Source organism: Oryx dammah, unplaced genomic scaffold, assembly GCF_014754425.2.
Source record: "Oryx dammah isolate SB20612 unplaced genomic scaffold, SCBI_Odam_1.1 HiC_scaffold_10, whole genome shotgun sequence".
NCBI lineage: Eukaryota > Metazoa > Chordata > Mammalia > Artiodactyla > Bovidae > Oryx > Oryx dammah.
The window spans coordinates 18586527-18592526 of NW_024070194.1; the positions used below are offsets into that span (position 1 = coordinate 18586527).

A 6000-nucleotide genomic window follows, 5' to 3' on the forward strand; every position below is an offset into this window, starting at 1 on the left:
CGGACGCACTCGCCTAGGACAGGTCCCAGCCCCTCTGTGGGCCCTCAGGTTCCTCCCGGGGAATCGGAGGCCGCTGGCCAAACGATATTCCTTAAGGCGCCCTGCGCAGGCCGATCAGTGGGCCTCGGACCGTTAACCCGGTACCTCCCGCCTGCCCTTGAGGCCCCCACCTCACCACGCTCGGCTCCTGCAGATTCCCAAGGCGCTTCTCAGCGTCGGAGCCGCAGAAGCCTCGGCTAAGGCCGGGCCGGGGGCGGGGGCCCACCGAGGGGCTGGGGCGTAGGCCCCGCCCCCCAAACTCCCGCCCTTTCGGAAGGCCCCGCCCCGCCGGGAAGCGTGCCTACGAGCGGACTGCGCCGCCTAGGGGCCTCCGCCATGTTGAGTACTGGCAGCCGATTTACAAGAGTGGCCCAAAAGGAAAAAGGAGAGCCTATTAAGCGATGATGTTAAGATTCCCTCGCCCTAAATGGGGACAGCTAGGGTTTTGGATTCCAGCAAGGAAAGTTTTGGTAACAAATAAACTTGCCCTCAATCATACCCCTTTTGGCTTCGGGGTACACAGTGCGCATGTGTAAGATCGCCGGTTCTAGGTGCGCCTGCGCACTGCTCCACCCACAAACCCGAGTGTAATTAACAAGGGCGTGAAGTATAAGCGACCCCGCTGCTGCGTCGCTATGAAACCTTACCTTAAGAACCTGAAGCGCCAAGTAGCTTCAGGCAACACAACATTCACACCGTAGTTGCTCAGTGTGATTTGAACACGCATGGCATTGCACAGGGTTTCTTTTTGCCGGAATATCCTGCATCCGTTCGGAAAAATGCAGATTTTCTGCCTGAGCCTAGCTTTGTAGAAGACTCTAGAAGCGTTATTCCCATAAGTTTTGTGCATAATCAGTGCACTTTTCTAGCAATGTAAAATTCCATTTGCCTGTCTCTCCTCTCCATTCAGTGGTTCTAAATTTGTGTGTGTGTGTTAGTAACTCAGTCGTGTCCTACTCTGAGTCGTGGTAGCCCACCGGGATCCTCTGATCATGGGATTCTTCAGGCAAGAATACTGGAGGGGGTTGCCATTCCCTTCTCCAGGGGATCTTCCCTACCCAGGGATCGAACCCAGGACTCCTGCATTGCAGGCAGATTCTTTACCATCTCAGCCACCAGGACTTGGAAATTTTTAGTTGGAGTTAAAAAAAATAACTGGGGAACTTCTTAAAATGCAGACTCAGATTCTACCACTAGAGTCAGTGTTGTGAGGGAAGAAGAGATCCCAAACGTTTGACAGAGAAAAAGATGCAAAGATTCAGTTGTGTGGGAAACAACACTGGGGAGATATTCCCCTAACAGGTTGTGTGCAAGTGTTCACTACAATATTTGGAATGTTACACACATTAACTTCAGGGGGTTTGCACATAATTTTGCCATCTCTTAGATCAGTTTACCCCAAACTTTTGGATTAGCTGATAACTTCTCCTTCAGGTCTTAAACGACAATTCTTCAGCTAGATCTTCCCTGATCATGCTGTTTAAAGTAATACCCTATCATTTTCTATCGCAGTTCTCTTTTCACAGTACTTTTTACTTGTTTTGGTTTACCTATTATTTTTCTCTCTCAAGTGACCCTAGTGGTAAAGAACCCGCCCACCAATGCAGGAGATTTTGAGACTAGGGTTGCATTCCTGGGTGGGAAATATCCCCTGGAGGAGGGCATGGCAACCCACTCCAGTAGTATTCTTGCCTGGAGAATCACCTGGACAGAGGAGCCTGTTGGGGTACAGTTCATAGGGTCGCAAAGAGTCCAACACGACTGAAGCGACTTAGCACACACGCCTTTGAAAGTTTAAGCTTCATCAGAGTAGGAGACTGACTTATTCCTAGCATTTAACAAAGAGCCTGACACATGGTAGGTCTAAATAAGCATCCATGGAATGAATGAAGTCAGCTTCAGTGTTACAAAGGTAAATGACAAAAAACCCATCAATGAACCACAGGATACACTTTAAGACCCAAGAAGAATAAACATAGGTTTCAGACTATCCAGACATAACAATAAAGGACAAATGGAGTAGAGGAATATTAAAACCAGAGCTTCCCAGGTGGTGCTAGCGGTAAAGAACCAGCCTGCCAATGCAGGAGACATAAGAGACGCGGGTTGGATCCCTGGGTCGGGAAAATCCCCTGGAGGAGGGCATGGAAACCCACTCTAGTATTCTTGACTGGAAAATCCCATGGGGTGGTCCACATGGTCTCAAAGAGTCGGACACGACTGACACAAATTTAGCACGCACACACAGGATTAAAACCAAACAGTAATCTTTGATCTTTGCAAAAGGAAATTCGTTAGTTCATTCTCTTATTCATTTATTCATCCACCCAGTAAACATTCTGAATATCTATTCTGTACTAGCACTGGATAATAATACAATGTATTAACAGCAAGTTGGAAATTGTATTAAAACATAATAAGATAGTACAGGTGGGTATTTTATCTGGGCCAGAACAGAAAGTGGAATTAGCTGATGTATGAGAGTGGATTACATGCCCCTTAGAGATTCTGTAGGCTCTGAGAGTACATCAGCCTTCAACTATCCTATGAAGTGCCAGGAACGTTTGGAATAGAAAAACAGGTGTTCAGGGAATTCCTTGATAGTCCAATGATTGGTATTCCACAATTCCACTGCAGGGGGCTGGGTTTGATCTCTAATCAAGGAGCTGCTGCTGCTGCTAAGTCACTTCAGTCGTGTCCGACTCTGTGCGACCCCATAGACGGCAGCCCACCAGGGTCCCCCGTCCCTGGGATTCTCCAGGCAAGAACACTGGAGTGGGTTGCCATTTCCTTCTCCAATGCATGAAAGTGAAAAGTGAAAGGGAAGTCACTCAGTCGTGTCCGACTCTTAGCAACCCCATGGACAGCAGCCTACCAGGCTCCTTCATCCATGGGATTTTCCAGGCAAGAGTACTGGAGTGAGGTGCCACTGCCTTCTCCGCTGATCAAGGAACTAGGATCCCACAAGATACAGAGTAAGACTGAAAAAACCCCACAAAAACTGTTCATCTACAACACCTGAATCGCTTGGGATCCAAGAGCCCTGTAGGGAAAGACTTAATCCAGCCACAATTAGAGCCTGGCCATGTTCAAACCTGTCTGATGAACTACAGTGGGGGGAAGGCCTCAAAGGAGGCTGGATTGGACAGAGAGGTAACAAACCAGTTGAAAGAAAAACAACTCTGGTCCCCTCCAAGTGAACTGGGTTCTTCCTTTGTGCCCTAAATTCCATCTCTGGGGACATGCTTTATAATGTAACCCTTTTTCAGGGCCATAATTTGGATCCTGAACCCCAGACTTGCTCATTATTTATAGATATTCCCCCTACCCCACGCTAAGAGGCTGTCTGGACTGATTGACTTTCTTTCTTTTTAAAATTATATATGTGAACTTTCAAAGTGAAGAGTTAAAAAACCATATACATTTTTTTTCTAATAGTCTAAAATCTATTTTAAGGTTCTTTTAAAAAAATGTATTTATTTGGCTGCACCGGGTCTTGGTTGGGGCACATTGAATCTTTGATTTTTGTTGTGGCATGTGGGATCAAGTTCCTTGACAAGGGATCAAACCCAGCCCCTCTGCATTGGGAGCACAGAGTCTTAGCCACTGGACTACCAGAAAAATCCTTGTTTCAACGTTCTTAAATCCTTTGTCTAAGGTGTCAAGAGAATGGAGGATAGAGAATTTGTGTGGAAACATTTCTGGCTGTGAGTCCTCACCCTTCTTAGGGAAGATGTAATGCTCAAAACAAGTGATTGAAAGAGAGGAGTTCTAGGAGGGTTTGAGGTACCACATCCAACCCATTGCAACTGGGGAGCATAATGACTGGACCCATCTCCTGCTCAGGAAATCTATAAACAAGAGACAAGCCTGCTAACTGCTTTGGCGGCAGACCCAGGAGGGTGCTGCTATATTGGGGTTATCCTACTCTCCCAGAATGCCAGATGTGGAGTAAGTAAAAGAGAGCCTCGATAGGCCTATCCTGGGTCCTCTTCAGCGGAGCCTCCTAGAGGAATAAAGGGACTCCAGACGTAGGAAGACAAATGACCACTGACAGGTAGAGATGCCTTTGCTAAGAGGAGTGCAGGAGAGGGGTCCAGCAGGGAACCCCTAGAGGACTCATAAAAGCTCCCCATGATGCTTTGTTGATGGACAGGAATAGCTATGCTAAGTCACTTCAGTCGTTTCCAACTCTGTACGACCCCATAGACGGCAGCCCACCAGGCTCCCCCATCCCTGGGATTCTCTAGGCAAGAACACTGGAGTGGGTTGCCATTTCCTTCTCCAATGCATAAAAGTGAAAAGTGAAAGTGAAGTCGCTCAGTCATATCCGACTCTTAGCAACCCCATGGAGTGGAAACATCTGCCAAATCCAGAAAGCACAAAGTCAGCTACGACACTAACTCAAATAAGACTTTTCCCACCCCTTTCTCCATTTTCCTCTCCATGTCAACAGCCTGAGTGACTAAGGCTGAGGATAACAGAGGGGAAAAGTTGAAAAATAAAACAAAAACTAACAAACTCTCAATAATTCCCCTCTTTCTCACTGCAACCTAACTGCCTGAAGCAGCGCTGGGGGCACCAAAAGAATATAACATCTTGTGGGACTTCCCCGATGGTGCAGTAGGTTGGAATCCACCTGCCAATGCAGGGGACACAGGTTCTATCCCTGGTCCAGGAAGATCCCACATGCTGCAGAGCAGCTAAGCCTGTGCACCACAACTACTGAGCCTATGCGCCTAGAGCTTGTGCTCTGCAACAAGAGAAGCCACCACAATGAGAAGCCTGAGCATCGAAACAAAGAGGAGCCCCTGCTCTCCACAACAGAGAAAGCCTGGGCAAAGCAACGAAGACCCAGCACAACCAAAATAAATAAATAATTTTTAAAAAAGAATATTGCATCTTGTGTAGATTGTGAACAACTTGCTGCTTTCCATCAGAGTCCATTCATTTGTCATTAAACAAAATATTGATTAAACACCTACAATGTGTCAAATCTTATGCTAGACTCTGGGAGAGACTGAAAGAATAATAACACATAGACTCTGCCTAAAGCCTCAGTCCACGGACTCATGTGAGGGCTGGTGGGTAATGTATATTTCACAACCTACAGGGTGGTAAATTCTATAAAAATGGAGTGGCTGACTTTGTAGAGGTGGTGACATTGTAATTTGATTATGAAGGATAAATCTGCCGAGCAGACAAAGATAGGAAGGGTGTTCCAGGTAATTGCATGAAACAGTGACATGCAAGATCATGGATTATTGGCGAATACTGGCGTTTCCTGTGGGCACGCCTCTGGCTGATTCTGCCACTAGGTTGGATCTTAAGAGTTTCCTTGGATTTATAATTAGATAATACAGTCCTCTTCATCAGGTGGGTATCTTCCCCTTGGTCCTGACCCTGTCTCAGTGGGCAGGTCTCACTACAGTCCTTTCCCTTTTCACTGACCAAGTCAAGCTCTATGTACCCACTCACTCAAGCTTGACATTTCTTTTTTTTTTTAATATTTATTTATTTATTTGGCTGCACCAGGTCTTAATTGCAGCATGTGGGATCTTCAGTGTTCACTGCAGCACACAGGATGTCTTAGTTGCAGCATGTGGGATCTATTTCCCTGACCAGGGCTTGAACCGGGGCCTCCTGCATTATGAGTGCAGAGTCTTAGCCACTGGACCACCAGGGAGGTCCCAAGCTTGACATTTCTTGATGTGAGTGCCATCTGATCACCATCATTCAGAGCTTGGGCAGTAAAAGCACGTGCAGGGACAGCTCCCATAGGTCCTTTTCAGGGGACATGGGTTCAATCCCTGGTCCGAGAAGATGCCACAAGCCACAGGGCAACCAAGCCCATGTGCCACATCTACTGAGCCCACATGCCACAACTAGAGAAAGCCTGCACACAGCAGTGAAGACCCAGTGCAGCCAAAAATAAATAAATAAAAATTTAAATGAGCCCGT

The 6000-nt window shown here is 46.9% G+C and overlaps 1 protein-coding gene and 1 non-coding gene across 4 annotated transcripts in view; both read right to left on the reverse strand.

The window, feature by feature from the left end:
• CEP250 (centrosomal protein 250) overlaps positions 1-273 on the reverse strand; it is a 48365-nt gene extending 48092 nt beyond the window's left edge. Inside the window, exon 1 of one of the 3 annotated variants that reach the window (XM_040247454.1) lies at positions 171-273. The gene's annotated coding sequence lies outside the window, so the exon portion shown is untranslated. The remainder of the gene's footprint in view (positions 1-170) is intronic. The other 2 variants (XM_040247455.1, XM_040247457.1) reach the window with 2 other exon arrangements.
• A 5379-nt stretch (positions 274-5652) lies between these two features.
• Positions 5653-5725, reverse strand: TRNAM-CAU. The gene has a single exon. It is a non-coding gene; the product is annotated as a tRNA-Met (tRNA).
• Positions 5726-6000: the final 275 nt, after the last annotated feature.